Source organism: Balearica regulorum, chromosome 3 (assembly GCF_011004875.1).
Source record: "Balearica regulorum gibbericeps isolate bBalReg1 chromosome 3, bBalReg1.pri, whole genome shotgun sequence".
Taxonomy (NCBI): Eukaryota; Metazoa; Chordata; class Aves; order Gruiformes; family Gruidae; genus Balearica; species Balearica regulorum.
Genome location: NC_046186.1, coordinates 94,493,644 through 94,515,217, shown reverse-complemented (window position 1 = coordinate 94,515,217; position 21,574 = coordinate 94,493,644).

Sequence of the window (21,574 nt, the reverse complement as noted above, 5' to 3'; positions counted from 1 at the left end):
CAGGGTCCTCCACACGAAACCTGACCAACCTCTACCTTGCCTTTGTTTTGCCTCGATTTTCATGTGTGCACCTCACTCAGCATCTCCAGATTTGATTATTTTTCTGTAGTGCCGCTGCACGGTAGGGATTGTTTCTTGCTCTACTTCTACACGTCAGTGGCTGGTGAAATAATATATAGATATCTACTTACCTGGGTATAATAAATATTTTCATACATCATTGAGGAGTTCAGCTAGCTCCAATGGCCTAGTCCCCTGGTCTCACAACCCTTTGTTGATAAATTTTTACAGGCCTCAAGTAACAGTACTGTCTCATAAATTAACGTGTGGTAGTGTGACGTGCAGCTGCACCAACTGTGCTCTAGATGCAAGTGTCAGGTAGAGCAGATAGTAAGGAAGAAAACAGAGATCAACAAGAGCCTTCTGAAATAGAAGCCTGGGAAATTGAAGGTGCTACAGAATTTAAAGTGAAGCTTGTGGAAATAATTAAAGACAACTGCAAAAGCATATGTAACCCTTGTAAGTTAATTTTTTTACATGTTTTATAGTAGTCGAGTAAGCTTTTTGTGTAGAAATATATGCCATTTACTTGAAAAATCAGGATATGATTCCACTGTGAAATGCTGCACACAGTTAGTCCTTCTAAAAAAACCAATCCAAGTCCCCAAAATATCATCCTGGAGATGATTAAACAAGACGGTGAAATCAAAATGCTGAAATTAGTGATGATGTGGATCTCATTTGATGTCTGCTAGGAACCAAATGGTTGTACGAAATGAAAAAAAAAAAAAAAAGTGTGTGCATGTGTATGTCTGCGTAGCAAAGCAGACCAGACTATTTTCTTACAATTTATATCCTCCTCACAGATGTCATGATTCGGAATGTATTTCTGGTTTCAAATGTCTTTTCTGAGTTTGCCAGCTCTAATGGACAGCAAACAATTTGCTTTCCCCTCATCCTTAGAGGAAGATAACTTTTGTACGTCTCCAAACTACACCCAGTAGCTGGTTACAATTTGTATTAATTCACTTGCAAAGCAATGCATAAGAATAAAGCAATGAAAGGTACCTCTGCCCTGCACGATGCAAGACTGAAAAGGTGGTAGCTTTTCCTTTGCTAAGCCTGTTTATATCCCACACCATGGGATGGATTTGCTCTGGAAACAGAGGAAGATAACATTCCAAAAGACTCTGCTTGTTTCATTCTCACTGTTCACCCAGAAAAGGATTGCAAAGATGGATGACCAAAGAGAGTCCTTAGAGGTGTCTGAGCGAGTGCAATAAATGCAGCAATGATTTAAGCACTTTGTAACCTGGAGGCCAATGAATAATTCCACCTGATAACCAAGAAAACGTTTTAGTCTCTGAATAGCCTGAATGTCACATCTGTTTGCAATGCTTTGTACCCATTAACCCGTGGGTAATCCACAGCACACCATATGGTGCATGCCGCACCTCCTTCCACCCCTTGCAGCCTATTTCTCTGGAACCTTTTCCCAGTGACTCTCCCCTCTGCGTTCAGTATTTGTAATTCAATGCTTGGGCAATTCTGGATATGTAATACTATTCTGGATGTGGAATTAACAAGTGACATTATTAACATCTTACATGCTTCACCTTTAAATTCCCCTAAACATGATGAGGGGATCCCTCCAAAAACATTAAATTAGGTTTTGTTTTAGGCTGCAGGCCAGATGAAAACTAAATCAAAGAGTACCTTGTAACTCTTGCTTTTAATATAGGAATTTTATGTTCTGCAGTATGTTTTCCTTGTCCTAATTAATTACGCCTTAATCCCCAAAGGTACAGCATTCCCTAGCATCAGCTGTCAAAAGGCCCTACTATACGAAACAGTGCCAGATGCTTATTCCCGGTATTACACTCCCAACAGATGGCAAATGCCAGAGGTATAAATATATATCCAGATATAGATATATCAGCAAGTGCATGCATTTTTATTCATGCATACATGTTCAAGTGAACACATGCACACATGTACATGTTGTGCTCTTTAACTGTATGGTTTGTGATGTACAGATTTCCTAGTTTGGTAATAAAGGAACATTTTTAATGAAATATTAATGAAATATTAATAGGAGAAAGAGAGAGAGAACAGAGACCTCCTCTTTCTAGGAAGCAGATTACGTGATAATCTGCATCTCATTCCATCTGGGAGAGTTCAATGTTTCAAATGAACTTAACTGGAGGTGAGAGGATTCATTCGTTTCATATGACCACAGCGAAGGCTCAACTCCTACATTAGGGCATTTATTCACCTGACTCTCCCATCACATGCTGCAGATAGGTCTCCTGTCACTCAGGACTCATGTTTTGCAGGGAGGCAAGTAGCCATAGGAAGCTACTGTTCTGCATTCATTGCCCCTGTTTGTGCTCTTAAATGTGCTCACAGTATTGTGTTTTAGTTTCTTGTCAGTTTGGTTTTTGGGAGAGAGGGACATCACATGTTATCCTCAGCCATATGAGGAGCCTGACCATAGGGCTAGAGAAACTGGTGGGAAACAGAAACATTGAAAATCAATGGCCTGTACTAGGAGAAAGTAAATCCTGACTCTAAAATCCGTAAGTCTTAGTTTGGAAATAGGAGAGGAGAATGCTCCATTAGTTACCTGTACAGTTACAGAGGTGGACATCAACCTATTGTTAAAGTTGCTCAGCAATGGTTGCTCATAATATTTTTCATGCAATGAGAAATTGAACGGATGTCTTTTGTGACACTTTTCAAGTTCCTTCTGTGGGACTAGTTTATTTTAAAAGTATTAATACTCCTATCCTCTTCCTTGCAATGAACAATGCAGGAATATTTTAATACTGAGCAGTTAATTACCACCTGTACTATTTATGAGTCAAATCACAAGACGGGTGTCTGCACAGGAGAAAAGAGCCTCTGTAATTTCAGGGAAGTTGATCCTCTTTGCCAATGTTATTCTACATTGGTATGAAATGTAGGATCCGAGAAGGCATAGGCAGGGCTGCATGCAGTGAAATATCTACTTTTTACCCTGTGGTAATGAGGCTTAAATAGAAATCCAGAGAGGGGATGTGTTAATCTTCCTTCTTGTGAACATGACTCGGAGATGTGAAACTTCAAATAATTAGGCTCATAAATTTGGTGTAGCATAGACAGAAAAATGTCACTCGTCGGACTGATGTGATCCAAGTGTTACTGCAGCAGAGAGTTGTGTGCTGGTCACTGGTGGAACTGGTGTCACACACAAAGGCTGGGCCCAGCGAAGCAGGATCCCCAGGATGGGATCGCTGCACAAGTCCCAGCATGGACAGGAGGCATGGCAATGTATTGTTGCATGGCATGCAACGTGTTAGACCTGGCTGGTCCAATAGATCGTTCCTATCCTAGTATCCTGTGATAGTGTTCAACACTAGTTACTTCAGAGAAAGTACCTTCAGGAAAACTTCAGAGAGCTCTGTCCCAAAGCCTGATGGGCTGGGAGTCCTTATCCTATTCTCCATAAGGAAGCAAAGAATTACTTCCATAATTCACACTCCCAGAAATTAAAGCGCAACTTAGAACTAAAACTGGGACAAGAACAAGCTCTGAATGACTCCTCCTGTTTTGAAGTTTCTGCCTCTGAGCCTGTCAAGCCTGACTTAACAAAAAACACAGTCCTTGTCATCTGAGACTGGGTTGCCCGAGGAGCTTGGAAATGGACAGGTGAGTATTTATAGAGATGATGAGGATGTTCCTCATTTGCAAGAAGGCCAGAATGCTCCTCCTGTGTTTCTCACTGTCGTTAAACACAGAGCAATGTGTACAGCTACAGCAACAATATTAAAACCTGTAACAACATTATCAAATACGAAACTGTGCCATAATGCAAAAAACCCCCTCCATCACCTCAAGAAGTGCCTTTCTCACATGGTTTTGAGAATCAGAAGACCAGATATTCTCTCTTCCATTCAAATACTCTTCTGGATATTCATTCTATACAAAATTTGTATAGAAAAAAGATCCCACCTTCCAAGAGACCATTACACAGTACCAGGTTGTGTGGTAAGATTTGGAGATGAGACAGGAAACCCTCAGTATAGCACAAATTTGATCCTCAGAAACTGATATCCCTAGATTTAAGACCAATAGAAGATGTTATCTTATCTGCCTTCTGTTTAAGACAAGCCATAAGATGATGTCTTTCTACTGAAGAAACCCCAGTGGGATTGTGGGTCTTTAAAGTTGGGTTGCAAGCCCAATGCAAAGCTCAGTAGGTGCGTGAAAATGCAAACAGTCCTGGGGCTGTCAATACAAATGCTCTTAATAGCTGCCAGACAGTCTCAGCTTGCAATACGGTTGGGCTGCTACACAAACACATCCAAAATGACTATACAGACCCGAATGATTGAAATGTAACTGCCCATAATACACTGACTGTTGGCTAATGGTTAGCATTCATTAGAAGTCATGAATACAGATGACAGCAATACAGTTTTGGCTGCAGCTTCTGGGCTATCTGCACGCTGCTGGGTGCCCAAATCACTGTGCCGCTGCTGGCCTTGGCCACCCAGAATCTGAGGATCAGAGCCACCTGGGTTTGACTTCCTCCACAAAGACCACCAAGCATGATCTTGAATGAGGTTGAGGAACTTGTCCTTCCTTGAGGAATGTAGGTTACACATCCCTCTAGGACCTCAGTCCAGAAGGAGGCCCCCCCAGCTTCTGCCACCTAGATCAGTCTGTGACAGCTTGAACTTATTTGAAACGAAAGGACACACATCTCTAGCCTGGCCTTCCAGGACTCACCACCTTCCCCGTCCTCCTCTTCTCTTCCCCGCCGCCGCTGCCCCCCCCCCCCCCCCCCCCCAGTTTCATACCTTGTCCCTTCCCTTTCTTCACTGATTTATCATTTAATTTCAGGCAAGAGGTTACTTTTTATCTCCCATACATATCAGCCCAGCTGGTGCTATGAAGTAACCACACACCACAGGAGAATGGGCAGGTAGAATATAGCTGATGTGCTTTCTGGCCATACTCCTTTCTCAGTTACCCTGCTGTAACTTTACTGTTTACTACAGTGACTGATGATTACAATTACAGTTGTTTGAATTATTCAGTGTAACAAGGCAAACAGATGAACTGAGCTCCTTCATCACTCACAAACTGAGGACCCAAATTTCCTGGGAGGTATCTGTCATCCTTCAATGTTCTCCCAATAGGTGTCATGAAAGCAGTTCAATACTGGGGACCTTGCTACCTTTTCACTCCTGATTAGTAGTTTGGGGATGGATGTTTCCAGATGATTTCTTCAGAACAACCACAAAACAAACAAACAAATTGAACAAACAGACCCATTCGTTTGTCATTGTTCCAGCAGGAGACAAAGTATAGTCCTTAGGAATATCAGACTGGTGACCCACTTTTCAAACAGCTAAAAGGTATTACTATGTCAGGTATGTTAGATTTACTGTTAATGCCACTATGTTTAAATTGTATCTGGCATTAATATGGATTACACCAGGTGAAGAGCTTCAGAATTAATCTCTAGGACAGGTGACTTGGATCTCATTTTAGTGAGGAGAGGATCTCATACCCTTCAGAGGCCTCATCCTCTCCTGGATATTTTTTTGAGAATCTGCTCTATCTGATTAATGAGCTAATTACTGTATATATTTATTTTATATATCTATATAACTTCATCTCTATGTGGCATGTACCCATTACCCATACTACTCATGGTGAGTATAGATGGGCCATACTGCTGTTCAGAATGAAATCCTGTGCATTAGACCAAATATCCTCCAAAATCTACCAGGTTAAATCTCCAGCCTTTCAAGAATGAATTTATTTTGCATTTATACCCCAAGCACAAACCGGAGTGGGACAATTAGAGCTAAATATGAAATAATTCTTGACAGAAATAGTCACATATGCTTTCTGCACAAAACTTCAACACCAAATATGCTGAACAGAGGTGGATCTCCATTCTTCTGGTCTTAACCTGCCTCATAACCCCTAGTATAACCTAGCCAGTGCTAGAGATCTGTATAAATTATAGCAGTTCTACAGGTCTAATTTTTTGTCTCCTTGTCTGTCATCCTCAGCACACCCAGCCGGATTTGTTTAGCAGCCCTTCCCAAAACAGCTCGGGGATAGTCTTTTCCTGCACTAGTAAGAGTCTCCCTTGGCTGTTTTGTTCCCCATTATTTTTTACCTGGTATAGAGCAGCTGATGAGGGAATGAACCCAGCCATACTCAAAATGTGTCTGGTTCCAGCGTGGCTTGTCTATCCCGTGTTATCTTCAACTCATAAATATTTATGTCAGTTATTTTTCATTCATATGACTGCACAGGGAATGGTCCTTCTACCACTGCCTGTATTAGCATACAGTACTCCCGCATGAGTACAAGTATTCTCCATTCCTTATTTGCTGTTCATGTCTTCTTCATTATTTGGCCATAGAAAAAGTTATTCTCGTCTGGCAAGGGACTAGAAGTTATAACATTTGATCTATCACAAATAGCTATATAGGGAATGTAACAGCTGAAATTAGCAATATAATCACAAATCCTGGAATAAAATGTTTTTCTGCAAAATTATGTGCAAATGAGACTAAGATTTGCTAACGTATTTATAGGTCACAAGCAATTCGGGAATGAAAACACAGCAAGGACAAAACAAATCAAATTCATTAGATGATTTATTTGGAAAATATAAGTCTAAGAGCTTTAATGGTGAGTTAAAATGGAAATAATAATGTTTCCTGAACTGTACAACATCTACTCCATATACAGTCAGAGCAAGAAAATCAGCTGTGAGGCTAACAGATTTATAGCATGCGGTTTGCAACCCAACACTGTATAATTTCTAAAAGGGTTGTGAAATTCCTGAAGGAGGAATGCAATTACCGAAACTGGGATTAACAAATAGTAATTAATTAAATTTGAGTCCTAGTTAGAAAGGCATTTCCTTAATGTCCCTTATGGAAGGGAAAAGGAAGGTACTTAAACAAGTTTTCAAGTAAATAAATAAGTAGATAGATAGATAAATAAATAAATAAATAATATAAAAAAGGCTGAGAGTAGATTTGCAATCTGGCCCTAATGCTCAGTTTGCTCCTAGTCTCCAGATTATAGGAGATTATCACAGAACAGAAAAGAACCTTTTAAATCCACCTCAGCATCGCCCTTATTAGGAACAAAGGAGAGAGGCTCCTTCCACTGGGAGGAAAGAAGCTCTTAATTCATGGCTTGCCAGAAGAAAGGCGCTTACTTCAGCACCGAACCAGATTAGTTATGGCCCTAATTTACACAGCAGCATGTCATCCTGGTGGAAGGGACGACACCTTTAAGTAATAATGAACAAGTGTGCGTTGACAGAATAATAATCATGGAATGAAAAGGTTACAGCAGAGAAGATGGTAAAGCTAAGTGCCTGCCTTAATTCCGCTGGGTGCCATAATATCAGGAGTCGGGAGCTGCACTTACAATATAAAATAACATTAGTGTGGCAATTAAGGCTTAATGGTTTGTGGAGAGAAGTCTGCAAGACTTTATAAAAACATCCAAATTAGTCTGTATTCAAGTTTTACTTTGCTTTCACTTTTTTCTGGCTGTATTGTCATCTCCCTCAAAGGCAGAGTTCTCCTAGAACATTGCAAAGAAATGCTGGAGGCATCAGGGAAGCTTCTTAGTTTGTATATATGGGTATAATTTCAAGGACACTTCTGCCAAATTATCCCAGCTGAAGAATCTGGCCTAGGGTGCTATGAATAAAATTGCTGACCTAGAAAAACTCATTTGCTCGAGTGAGCAGCCAAAACCAAATTACTAGATGGTCTTCTGTTCACAACATTTTGACCTCTCTTAAGCTGCATGAGATGTCTAATCCCAGTGTTTAAAAATCAGTACACTTAGAAAAGTGTGACTCAGATGGGAGCCTTTTGAGTGAATTCAAATGGCACCAATTTTGTTAGGACTTTGTCTGTCCCCAGAAGTAGGAGATCACCCAGATTTGTGGGAGATAATCTGCATTTTTTACAGTTATCCCGTTTTCTTGGGGGTCCCTGCCACCATGGTAGCAGAATGCCAACGGCCTGGCAGCGCTGGGCTTGGCAGGAAAACCTGGGGTGAGAGCACGCGGAAATTTCTCAGTGTGTGTGGGATAGGAGGAAGGCAAAAAGGGGACTTGGTTTTTTGCAGTCAACTGCACGGCACAAGATTTTTAACTTCTGCTAAAATATGTTTCTTCAATAGTCTTCACATATGATTTGCATTCAGCACATCAACCAACCAGTGGCCTACAGAGTGTATAAATATCTGGCACGAAAGTGAACACAAAATGACACTGTCTCCACTCCTGTCTGACTATTGCACAGTTCTGATGTTGTCTGAAGACTGGATTTACACACAGTCCTCAGATCACTGGTAGTAACAGAAAGACTCCAGCTAATTTGCTTGGGCATTTCCTTAAACTTACAGTAAGAGCTGACAGAAACGAAGTATGACATCACCTCTTCATTGATGTCCCTTCCCCTTTCTGTCACACACATACAAATTTTCTGTTTCAATTTATTATGCTTCTTACCTCTGGTAAATATGTTTGTAAGACTATATATTCTGTGTCTGAGGGTGATCTACATACTGACAGTGCAACTGTTCTATTAATTCCCAGGGAGATTTCAAACCGCTCCTTTCCTTTTAGGATACCCTTTATGTAGGTTTGGTGTGAAACAAAAAAAAATATACAGCTGTGCGGGGTTTTGTTTGCTTTCTTTCACTGTGTCTATGAAAATATACAGCATTGATAAATAAAACTCTGCATGCATTCCTATGTGTGTATATACACACACACACATATATATAACAATTCTGTCAGTCTCCAGTGCTAATGTGTTAAAGTATTTCTGTGGCATTTTCATTTTTCTGCACCAAAGAAAAGTAAAATGGCCAAGGTCACAGAAGAGGACAGTGTCAGAGGTGAGAGATTGACTGCAGACACACTGCACTGACCGCCCTCTCCCTCCAGCGCTGATTGTGCTGTTCCTTCCTTAGGAACTGCACTCAGAGACTGCATTCACCACTGCTTCATATTCACCAAATGCATTCCTCTTTTTAGAAGAGACGAGAAATTCAAGCACTGCCCCTGACAGCACTTTGGATATCTTTTCTTTCTTCATTTTTGTGGTGACTGGGTACCTAAGAAGCTCCAGGGATCAGGATCCTAGGTTTGCTGCAAGACCAGCATGAGTCAGGTCAGAATAAGACAGGAAAATGAGAATACAGCAAGGTGGGGCAGGAAAGGCAAACTTACCAACTTGTGGGTGCAGCAGTGGTACTTTGCATAGGTCTCCTCACCTTCGCATGTCATACGTACCTGTTACCACACATCATCACAGACCTGCAGTTGGCAGTGCTTCTCACAGGCTCCTCGCTGCAGCTCCCTCCACGCACATCCAAGATGCTGAAGGGAGGGAGCGCGGAATTCTGCTATGTTCAACTAAAATGGAGCGACTTGAGAATAGGGGTGCCTTTTAGGACAGCTGCTCCCTAACAGGTCTCCTGCTATGCAGCCATGAAGCACCTACCCTGGTTACATTCTTTTCAGCTTTAGACAGTGTTTCACAGAAGTACCAGTAAGGTACAGCCTTAAGCCCAGCCCTGCAGCACGCTGGTGACAGAGGATATTCATTTACAGCTTGTCTTTAATGCAACAGTGACCATTCAAGCAGAAATATCAAGATTTCTTTGTCCAGAGTATCACAAAACACGGATTACCCAGAGAACTGTCCCCTGTCCTTTCAGTTAATGACCATGTTATTGTGTCACATTTGTGGTCCCATAGTACTGAATCCAGTATATTTAGATCTATCTGAAAAGCTGGACCTGGTGCATCAATCAAGAAGCCCACCATCCTAACAGGATGGACTCTCTAATCAAACTTTATTCTTATTTTTTCAACTTTGCATTATGATTACATTCTTGTTGGGACAGAGGGGGGCTTTGCAAAGGTATCTAGGCCACCTAGTTGTGAATACAAATAAAGAATAAGATTTACAAAAACATCTAGATTATTAAATCTGATTCCTTTTCAAATCTCTAAATCCAGGAGGTGGTCCGTGAAGTATTTATTTAACACCTTAGACATCTCTTTGTTCATATGTATCTGTCTCCTGGTCTTATTTTTTCGTGTCCTCAAAGCTGTAGGAATAGGAGACTTCAGAAAACTGTCCTGTCTCCCTAGTCTTTGGCCACTGTTAGCATTCCTGTTCTGTTGGAGCAAGGGATTTTTTTTTTTTTCCCCTCGAAGGCAGAGATCATAAACACACTTAAATTTTGTGGAATAGCTGATCTTACTCTGGACAATTAATGACCAAAATCACAAACTAGCCAGATTTGAGGTTCAAATCTGAAGTCTTTGATCTATGATCTTCTAGAATTGAGAGACTACATGTAAAATCCTATGGAAAAAAAAAAAAAATCAATCAGTTCTCCATGGAAAAAAGAGTTTACTTTAATTGCTGCCAACAGGCAGTGACCTTGAAATTCTTAGTATATTTTAATTTTGTTCAGATGTTCAGATACTGGATTGATGGGGGCAGAATAAGTACCTGGGCTGAATCCACTGAATTATTAGGGCTGATTTTAGCTGAAAATGTTTCAGTAAAAGGATTATACATTTCATTTAGGTAAATAATGATTGGATCTGCAGCTACTATTGCTGGCATAAAAATTCTAAGGGCTGTCAATCTGCACGTTTCAGGGCAAAAAATGGATCCAGTGTCACTGATTTTTATCATGACACTGCTATATTTGTTGTCTTTCATAAAGGTCCTATACTTATATTATTCTGACAGATTGTCAGCTTCAATTAAAAAAAAATAGTTTTTACTCCTCCTGACTGAGGCAAAAAACCTCTTGACTAAATTTGAAAAACAGAAGGTAATTCAAATGCTAAAGATATCATTTTAGCACTATAATATCTTGTGATTGGGTTGGAGTAAGTCTTGCTCATGATTTTTGAAAACTTGAGGCCATCCACCCTGTGCATCAGACTGGGTCACATGGAAACCACATCCTTTTTCCCTTCAGAATAAAGCCAAATTTAGGTGCAGCCTGTTGACTTTGTCTTTTATAGCATTTAGCAGAGATGGCAGAAAGCTATAGGACACAGAAACTATACATTTCAAGAGACCCACTAGGGCAGTGAGTCCTTCTCAGGGCCTGCTAGGGAAACCCATCACCGTGTTTTTTCCAAGGGTGCATTTAATTCAATTCTGAAAGAGGAAAACAGTGAGTTAGCCTATTACTTCTCACTGTCAATTCGATGTCATCTCTCAGCTGAGCATCGCATGCAGCACCTGCAGCTCCTTCCCTCGCTGAGGGCTCCAGCATCCATGCACCCTAAGCCACTAACTGGATAGCATCCCTCCTCCACGATGAGGTCACAGGATTTTAAGGGACAAAAGAAGGTTTAAGGTTAACTAACCTCTTCCAGAAGATTACAAATAATAAGATGAGGCAGGCATGTGAAAAGACACTCTGGACTCCTGCAAGTGGGGAACAGAGCAGGGGAGCCTCCTGCCCCTCTAGTTGCATGGGTGGCTAGGGACTGCCCTGCTGATGGCGAGCAGGAGTGGCATGCGGGGGGGACGGGCTCGTACTGCAGGTGCCCCCACGCACAGCTCTCAGAGCCATCTGCTCTGAATTACACTGGATTAAAGACACAGCATAGGCGAATCCCTTCTTGCTGTTTGTGTGACATGGATTTATCCCATATGGCTTAAAGGCAAGGGCTCACTTTCTCACATGCTAGGGAAAGGCAGTTAACAAGAAGAGCTTCTAAAACCAGGTACAAGAAACAGCCCCCCTAAATGAGAGATGACAATTTGGCAGGAGGTTTTTGCTTTGATAGACCCAGCACAAAGCGAAAAATCAGGGTAAGTACCAAAAGCTCCATGCAGGCAGGGAAAGCAGTCAGTACGAATAGCATTGGATTCATAATCGCTTTACAGAGAGGAAGGGTACATAAGGGGAACAGGCAAATCTGAGGCAATATGTCCTTAAGCACCATTCCCATCACATTTCTAAAGACAATTATCCATTTCCTTCTCGAATTTCCGAGGTGGTTGCCTTGGCATGGGAGCAACAAAAGGAAAAAAAAAAAGCTGTAGAGCAAGCCTATTGTTAAGGAGATTTCAGGAGCCTGTACTTATCCAGTTCATCACTATTTTGATTTATTTCTGCATACATATTGTTCTCTGAGAGGCTGTCCTGAACCCAATTGTCATTACCCACTGTGGCTGCCCAGCACTCAAGTTTGTGAGGCAGTAGGTGTGCTTACTTACACCTGTATAATGTTCCTTTGGTGGAGGTAATCTTTGCATGTTCCTTTACCAAACACCTGCTGGCTCTGCCTTAAAGGTGCCCACTTTTGCTTGTGAATGAAGCATACTGGAAAACAAAGGAACAATCAAGCAATGCATATCTAAATAACGTGTTGGTCCCCATGTTTAGTTTAGAGAAACTAAACCAATATGGGTTCAAGTGAAATCAAGACCTGTACCTGTCTCCTCAAATAATATACAGAAAAGAGTGAGGTTTTCCATGTTACTCGCACCCACAGTTCAATTCGTTTAAAATGAAAGCTCTCCTTGCCTTTCTAATGTTTGGGAGCAAAGGAGAGGGAATGGTGAACCTGGTGCCATGCAAGAGAATGGAGCAAGGTTGGAACAAACAAAAATAAAAAGGGTTAACAGAAATACGAGAGACAAAGGCAGAGACTAACAATTTAGAAAATGACATAAAAAGAAGGAAAAATACCTTTCCTTTCCAGATTCTGGGCAAAAATAGACCTTTATCAGAGAAAATACATCAGTGCTATATCAGGAAGGTTAAATGATTTACATGGTTTCAAGAAAATTTTGAGAGATATGATACTGAGCACTTTTACAATAGTGCAAATTACAAGCAATTAAAGACAATGGAATTATCCCAGACATATACATTATACTGAATAGAACTGAAAGGATTTTTTTTGATGTTTTTTGACAGAAATTACTGATCAATAAAGTAAAAAATAATTTATGTGAGCAGGCCATTTCTCCTGAGGTTTTTTTTACATTTTTTTTTTCCAGGAAAATATTGCAGAACTGTCAAAACAGAGAATTTCAGCTCCTTTTCAGAAATTAAAGGCATAGTTTTCCATTTTAATAGGGTTTTTTTCTGTTATGAAATGAAACAAAATACAATTCAACAATGAAAAATAAATTAAAGAATGTATTTTATTTGTATTCCAGTTGGAAAGGAATGCTTGGGGTTTTTTCAGTATTAAATTTTCATAGAACAAGAAATCTACTTCTTATGAAGTATTAATAAAGACATCTATATGGCTAATCAATCTTATTTGTGTCAATCCCATCATCTTTGACATAAAAAAACCACCATACTTCCAAAAGCTCTAATTTTATGTGTCCCTTAAGACGGTACCAACCATATGACAGCTTTTGGCAGACAGTGTGCTGTACTATGTGGTTTGTTTATGCTGCAAAGCTTAATAGAAACTATATATTTAGCATATGTTTTGGCTGGTCCACACATTGTTTGAACAGCTCTGTATATAATATAATTAAATTCATAAAAAGTTGTGCAGGCAAATCCTTTAAGTACAATATTCAGATTTTATGATCCTTGTGACAGGCATTGTCTTCTGTTTTACTTCTGTATGGGCTCTAGTAGTACTACACAGGTTTTCCTGCACAGTACTGCAATATAATTAACTGTCTTACTTTACAAAATTTGGAGAAAATGCTGTTGTCACATTCCTGCCAAATTCTCAGAATAATCCTGGAAATGATGATCAAAATATTCCTGGAGTCTGTTCACAGTTGGCATCTCTACTTGTAAATCGAACAACAAAGTTTTTGAGAAAATTTTCCATGTTTTATGGAAAGAAGTGAGCAATTTGCCCATTGTGATATTTTAATTGCCTACAGGACACCAAGATCATACGTAAGTGGCGCAAGTAAGGTCAAATGCATGCAGAGTACAGCAGACATCAGACTGAATCAGAGCGATGTCAGTCTAGCCTTGCTATATCATCTCTGACAATTTTAACAACGGTTTCACAGTAGCTCTGTCATTGTAAGCTAAATATAGCCCCCTTCTTTGGTTTCACAACAAACTCTTTCCAACAGGTCTTACAGGCCCAGCTCAAGCCACCGGTAGACAGATCACTGAAGTTTATTTACAGTGGGGAAAAAAAGGCCACACATGCAAGTCTTTCTGGGTGATAAATAGGAGGAAAATAAAGGGAAGATCAGTTTGTCCCTTCCATTGAGCTCTGTTTACAGGCAATATTGGAATTTTCTGTGGTCTGCTGCTAATTCTATTACTGGTGCTTCATAATTATATGCTCAGTCATCTGTTACTTAAGACAGATGATCATCCTCAACAGCTCTTAATAAAATTAACACACGCCTTTCTGGAGGTCTTACTTAATTACTAATCTCGTGACATCTCTGTAATCTTTTTGATTCACCTCCTCCTGCGTGTTTCTCTGATCTGGCTGTTCCTGCCAATGCTGACTGCTATGTGGCAAAACGATACCATTGTCACTACCAATTACCCTGGCAGGGAGTTCAGCCGAAGGCTGTCGTGGACCTAATGAGGTGTACCCAATCAGGAGAAAAATGCGGCTCCATTTCCATCCCCTGGGTGGTAACTACTTTGTAAGAGTGATCAATTCTTGGTTAGGTTAATAAGTGGATATAAACAAACATGCATAATTACCCTCTGTGATCTCCTGCACAGCCAGGGTGGGGAGGGAATTGGGCAGCCGAGAGAAGCACAGGGAGATCCAGGGGCTGAGTCCTTTAACGTGTTCTGCTGCTGGGATAGCAACATCTGTCTTTGCTATTTAATACTTGAAAGTGTACAAAACAAGAAGGGGCATTAGGCTTGATTCTGCAGTTATGAAAAGCAATCAAAAACTCCCACTGAGTTCAGGGAGAGGAGAAGCAAGTGCTTTGCCAGGACATAGTGCTGCTACATGCTCTTTAGATGAGGCTAGTGCAGGAGCACTGTTAGGAAAAGCACACGATAAAGAGGAGTGGAGCACTTAGGCTGGGATTCATCTTACCTACTTTTAGTCATCTAAAACTTAAGTGCCTAGTGTGTATTAGTCATTTAGGCTCCCTCCGCAGCCATTGTGCAGAGAGAGGGATGCACTTCAAGAGGCTGATCAACCTTTTCCACTCCACCAGCAGTATATAGGGGCATCTTTCACAGAATTAGGATGATGTAGTCTCTCGTAAATAGGTCATATAAACTCTCTGGGTGTCCACCAGCAACAAATATAGTGAAATCCTTTTGGACAGGACCCAAAATCTGACTCTAGTCAACAACCGCCATACTCTTTTCATTGTCTTTAACTGGTTGTATATTAGTCCATATTAGCCAAGGAATATATTGATACTGTCAGAGGACCTGGACGGACTACTTTATGCAGAAGATGCTTAAACCTTAAGGTACCGTGGAAATGTATGGGGGTAAGAAAGCAGTGATGAGAGGAGAGAAGAAACAGCTTGCTTTTTTGGCTCTCCGTTTCAGCTTTGATCTTTCCTGGCAATCTACCTATTGGCACTTGATGCTGTGACTGTGCAGGTTTGCCCAATCCTCCGCTCAAGCTGAAATTCACTCTGTGTAGGGAGAAGCAACAGGAATGCGTGACACAGAATCCGTATAAATTCTCGGGGGTCTATTATGTCCTGCGAGAAGAAAACTGTTTTTTTGGTCAAGTCAGAAAGAGTTTGGCAGAGATGTGTTTGTCTTACTCAAAGTAGGTGGGCCTTGCTATAAATCACATTTACCAGCAGTTAGCCATTACTGAAGAGTACAGTTGTTCAAAAAAAGTATTGCATTGAGACAGGCTTAATGCACAAAGCTTTATTAGTGGGGTGTGGAGGTGAAGGCATATATACCAACTCCAGAGTTACCAAAGGTATTAAAAACAATGGGAAAAGAAAGAGAGAGAGAAAAGGAAATGAAAGGAAAGTCTCTCCCTGTGATGGGAGCCGTTGCCAGACTAACATCCCCCATGTGGTCTCTCCAGCCCAGCAGGTTATGATAGTGACGGTAGCCATCACCATCCTTGTCCCCCAGCACTTTGTGCTTTCAGTCAGGAACTGCTCCAGATCCTATGGGCTGTTCCCATTCATGACGCTCTTCATGCTGACTGTAGCACACTTAGCTGGGCACTGGCTGTGCACACGGGTTGGCACTAAGCTTTTGTGCATGTGTTCCATTGGATAATCCCATCCAGGTATCTAGATGACCACTGTCTACTTTGCTATACTCTAAGTTTTAGGTTTCCCTAATATTAACTAAAAGCCATAAGATGGAAAGGGGTGGGAAGGGCAATTCTCCATGTCGTTGGCAATTGCATGCCCTAAGAACCATCTGTACGATTGGTATGTGAACTTGCACGTACACCATAAAGGAAACCATGTGAGACTAACAGAATTAAACGACAGGGAAAAAATACTGCCCTGGCAGCTTCAGGAAAGCCCTGTCACAAAAGCCCAGGTGACCAGTTACAATGAGCAAAGGCAGGTTTCAGAGCAGCAAATAGAAAGTGCTCAACTTCACAGTGATTGTGGCACCTAAGGCACTGTGCAAGAACAGAATGTCTTTTGGCTGGAGATTTCTATATTCCAGAATTACTTTTCCTTCAAGTTGGAGCAGAAAAAAAAACAAAACCCACTATCGTACCAAACACACTGTGTTTTACAATTCTGAAAAATATTGCAATCTGGCTTCCAAAGTTTCCAAACAACAAATGTTTATATTTTCAATTAAATTAAAATTGACAAAAGTGTCATATTTTCTTTCCCTCAAAATTAAATTTTAAGTGTATTTTTGCAACACTTTCTATTTGTTTAAAGTAAAAGGAAAACTGGAAAAAATATTTGTCATTTTCATTTCCACACTTAAAAATAAAATCATTGAGCTGAAATCAGCTTTAATGAAACAACACTTTCTGTAGAGAGAGTTGTTATAATGTGAAAATATTGAAACATCTCTTTGAATCTTATTCTTTTGGCTTTCCCACTTGCACATTTTTCACTTGATGCTTCCCCTTAACCACCTGCATTAGACCTTCAGATATGAACTTACAACTTCACATATACACATCCTGTTTTTAACTGTTACACTTTTTCTTCTGATAATGTCCTCTTTCCTTCATTCCCTACCTTCTTGTCAAGTTCCCTTCACCACCTTTGTTGTGCTCTTACCCTCTTCCTCTCTTTTTCAACATGTCCAAGGCAAAACACTTGGAATACATAATTCAGAAGAGGCTATCTACATGTGTCATGGAGATAGGGATCTATCAAGACTTTCTAATTTCCATGAGAAATATGAGCAGGTTGTCTACTCCCTTTAAGGAATATATTGCTCAATGCAATCCTTTGGTTCATAGGAACAGAATTCTACCTTATCACCCAGTACAGAGGTGAGGTCACCAGACCTACTGTCTTCCTTCGGAAGCTAAGTGGCAAAGGTGTGTTATTCTTCCCCTGAACATTTCAGATTTTCTCCCTAGAATATCCCTAGACAGAGGAGAAGGATGTGGCCATTGGTTAGTAGGTCAGGAAATCATACCTGAATCAAATTACTCTGACCTTGAATGAATAATTAAGTTCTTGGGTATTTCACAGAATGAGAAATTCCACTTTGCCCAGTAGCAGAACCCAAATTCAGTGTCACAGGTGAGTCCCCTGATGTTTGAGTAGATTGCAGGTGTTAAAACCTGTTCACAGAGAATTGAAAACCAACTCATGACTGAGACCTCAGATCACACATTTCCAGAACAGCTTTTCTTCCATGTTACTTCACAAATGTTCTGGCTTTTCCCAAATTCTTTCGCTGGGCTCTGAGTGTAAGAAGACCTTAACTGTGTTTCTACTCCCACAAAAAACACTCAATCATTATCAACCATGACTCAGCTTAACTGGCCATAATCCATTGTGAAGGCAAAATGCAAATAAAACCTCTCAGTTTATAAAGGAAAGAAGGCTTCCTTTTTAGTAATACATTTAAAAAAAAAAAAAAAAAAAAAAAAGAGACCTGGAGATTTCCAATTAACAGATGCTGTATGCCTCTGTGCTTAATGTTTAAAGTAAGATTGTTGGGATTATAAACTATGCACACAGTAATAACATTGCTGATGCTGACCTTGCAAAGCACAGCTCTGAGCTTTATGAATCAATCATCACAGCCTGGAGGAAGAGGGAAAATAAACGTGCAGAGAAACCATTGAAAGAGCAGGTGAATAGAAGTGACTGCAAGTATATGAGGACAGTGGTACGAAATTAAGCAGAATTTGTCTCTACACCTACAGTATGGCAACAGAGAAGCCTAATTCACCTGCAAGGTTACTGTCTTCTGAGAGTATATAGGTGTATTATGTTCTAGAAAATGCAGTGCAAACCAGTGCCTCTTAGTGGATGCTTTGCATGTTACAGGGTACCGTTCCATGATTTTGGTCATGTCTGTACTGAAGGCTCTCATTATCAGCTTGTATGCTTGTCTGCTCCATGGCAGCAGCTTGGTCAGTCATTCTCGTCACTCATAGGTATACTAGATCAACAGATTCTTCACCCCAGGGATTATCACCAGACATGTTGGTTCATCTGCTACTGTAAGGCAAAACCATGAAGATCAGCAAAGCCCAGTCATAGAAATAGTCACTTTGACTAGAAGGAGTTAGGAATTAGCACCCAGTAGCTCATCAGACAGCTGCAAGAGTTGAAGGGAAGAAGGGAAAGTTGCAATGTGGAGGAAGGATGTCTCCAGGTGATCCGGTCCAGCCAAAAGGGCATGTGTGATCTTGCTCTCAATTTCACCTCTGAGCACCAAGATCCCATGAGCCCCTTGCTCAGCCACTGTCACAGTGCTACACATGCATGCAACCCTTCTGCTGCAGTTGCCCATTTTAGCATTTCAAATGGTTAGTGTAGAAAGTGTCTCTGCATTTTTACGCTTGCAAATTTTCCTATTCTACTGGATGTTCAGACAGGCTCACAAAAGCAGCCTTAAATGAATTAGCAGGCAAATTGCTCTGCACACTGGAAGATCAGAAAGAAAATCCAAAAGAGAAAGATAAACATTAATGCTGTGTTTGCCATAAACAAAGAACAGTCTTTTTCTTTTCATATCCTGAATGATTCTTATGGGTAAAAGGAAAAAAAAAAAAAAAAAAGAAGGAAAAAAAAGAAAAAAAAGAAAAACAAAAAGGAAGAGGCACGAATAATAAATCTCATGAAAAAGCACAGCACATGCCTTTCCTCTGTAAAATGCTACATCTAAAATAAACATAAAACGTCCTCTCCTCCAATAGACAGCAAGCTCCTAGAAATGCAAAGGTGCAAATCGCAGAAAAGTGGTCACATCACAATACCTGGGTTTTATGTACATCACAACACTTGAGGAAACACCGGTATTTACAAAACACGCACAGACCTGCCCCTCTATGTTCAGGAAGTTTAGAGACAACCAAAACTAGAAAAGACACACAGAAACAGGAGATCTAAAATTGAAGAATTCCTTCACTGTAAATAATTATTATAATAATACAAAGCTTTGCAATTCAAAGTGTTCTAATTGAGAAATTTCAGAAAGTTTTTGAAAGATTAATAAATGATTAATTTTGCCAATAGACTTGTGAGGTAGTTAAATACTGGTTAGCCTTATTTTTCAGGTAGAGGAAACAGGTGTAACTGATTCGCTGAGTACTGCTAAGAATTAAACCTTCTCAGTCCACAATTTATTTACAAGGTAATCTTTTGGTTCTTTCCTTTTGTCAGCCTCCTGAACAGCCGATCTTTCTGATGAAGGATTAAACTATGAGCATGAGAAGACAATACTAGAAAACAGTAGAACACATGCTTACTCCTTCATTTAAAAAGCAAAACAAAACATAAAGTTAATCAGAATTCATTAGAAAATCAATTATTTTAGTGGTCCAGTGTTCATTTCTGCAGAAAAGCAATAGACAAAATATCCTTGGTTTCTGCCCAAAGGGAATATTTAGATTATCTAAACTGTTACATCAGCAAGGGTTCCATAAGGCAGCCAAACAAGTGGTTTATATCCATTGTGCTTCATACACATTATCTTGCATGGTGATGGTAAGGCTCTAAATTTTTATGTAGTCCTTGTTCCAAAAGCATAAATGTTACTGTACAATCACAACATTAGACAACACTGCACTTTTCACCTGCATAGCATCAAACACAGAAGTTGTGCAAGTATTACTTCCATTTCACAGGTGGGAAAACAGAGCACACAGAGACACACAGCAACAGACAAGAAGAGAACACAGCCCCGATAACTTCCCATAGTCACACAAGACTGGACTTGTCCCAGTTAATTTTCAGATTTAACTAAGAAAGCTAAGTGAAAACTCTCAACAGGGAGGAGGGAGAGGGGGAAGGAGAAGGAGGAGAGAGAGAGAGATACATCTGGAACGCAGTTGAGGCCAGCTCATCCAAGATCAGATTTGTCTCACTGATGATATGCATAAAATGGGATGCTCTGAATACCAGCCAATTTCTTGCTTTTGATCACACTCTTGTCTAGACCAGTGACTAATACTTTTAGCACATTGAGAACACATGTGGTCACATCAATGTGTTTTAATATCGTCACACTGGATAGCTCTCTCTCAGATAGCTTAAATCTGTCTCCTTCCTTTTAACTAATCCTGGTCACAGGTCCTGGGCTTAGGACTGAAGTAATCTCTCCCTTAGTAGTCCTCTTCAATGCACATCTCAGTATCTCTAAAAACCAGGCCAGGGTTTGCTGTGGGCAGCGCAACATTTCAAGTGCATTGACATCAATTCTGTGAGGTTTGCAAGCCACACAACACTTCAATTTGTTTCATTCAAATATTAATATCTGGTTTATTTTAACATCCATTTACTGAGTTTTACATTCTGAGAAAGCACTGAAGTGTCACTCACGGGTCCTCACAAACCCTGGAGTTAAGATATCCAACATCCAAGAGATATGTGTAAATTGGAGCATCTAGTCACATACTCTGTAACTCTGACAGGGATTCTTCTCATTGATTTGTTACTAATGAACATCACGGTGCTGAAGGAAGGAGCTGGCAGTGCAAGGTCACTCTCTTATCATATTTGAAGAGTTGTGACAGTAGAAGGAGGTGTCTAATTACTTGAAGAAAGACAAATATTACAGATATCTTCCAAAAAGACAATGTCATGGTTTTGGCCCAGCTGGCAGCTAAGCAGCACACAGCTGCTCGCTCACACCTCCCCCACAAGGGGATGGGGAGGAGAATAGAGGAAAAAAACCCCAAACAAACAGAAAACGGGAGGGTTGAGATAAAGACAGTTTTATAGGATAACAAAGGAAGAGAATAATAGTAATAACAGTACCAATAACAATAACGAGTGATGCACAAATGCAATTGCTCACCACATGTGGAAAGGAAAAAAACAACAATCCGATACCCAGCCTGTTTCCAAGCAGCGATCCCACGCCCCACCTAGCTTCCCCAGTTCTATTCGAAACATGACGTGAT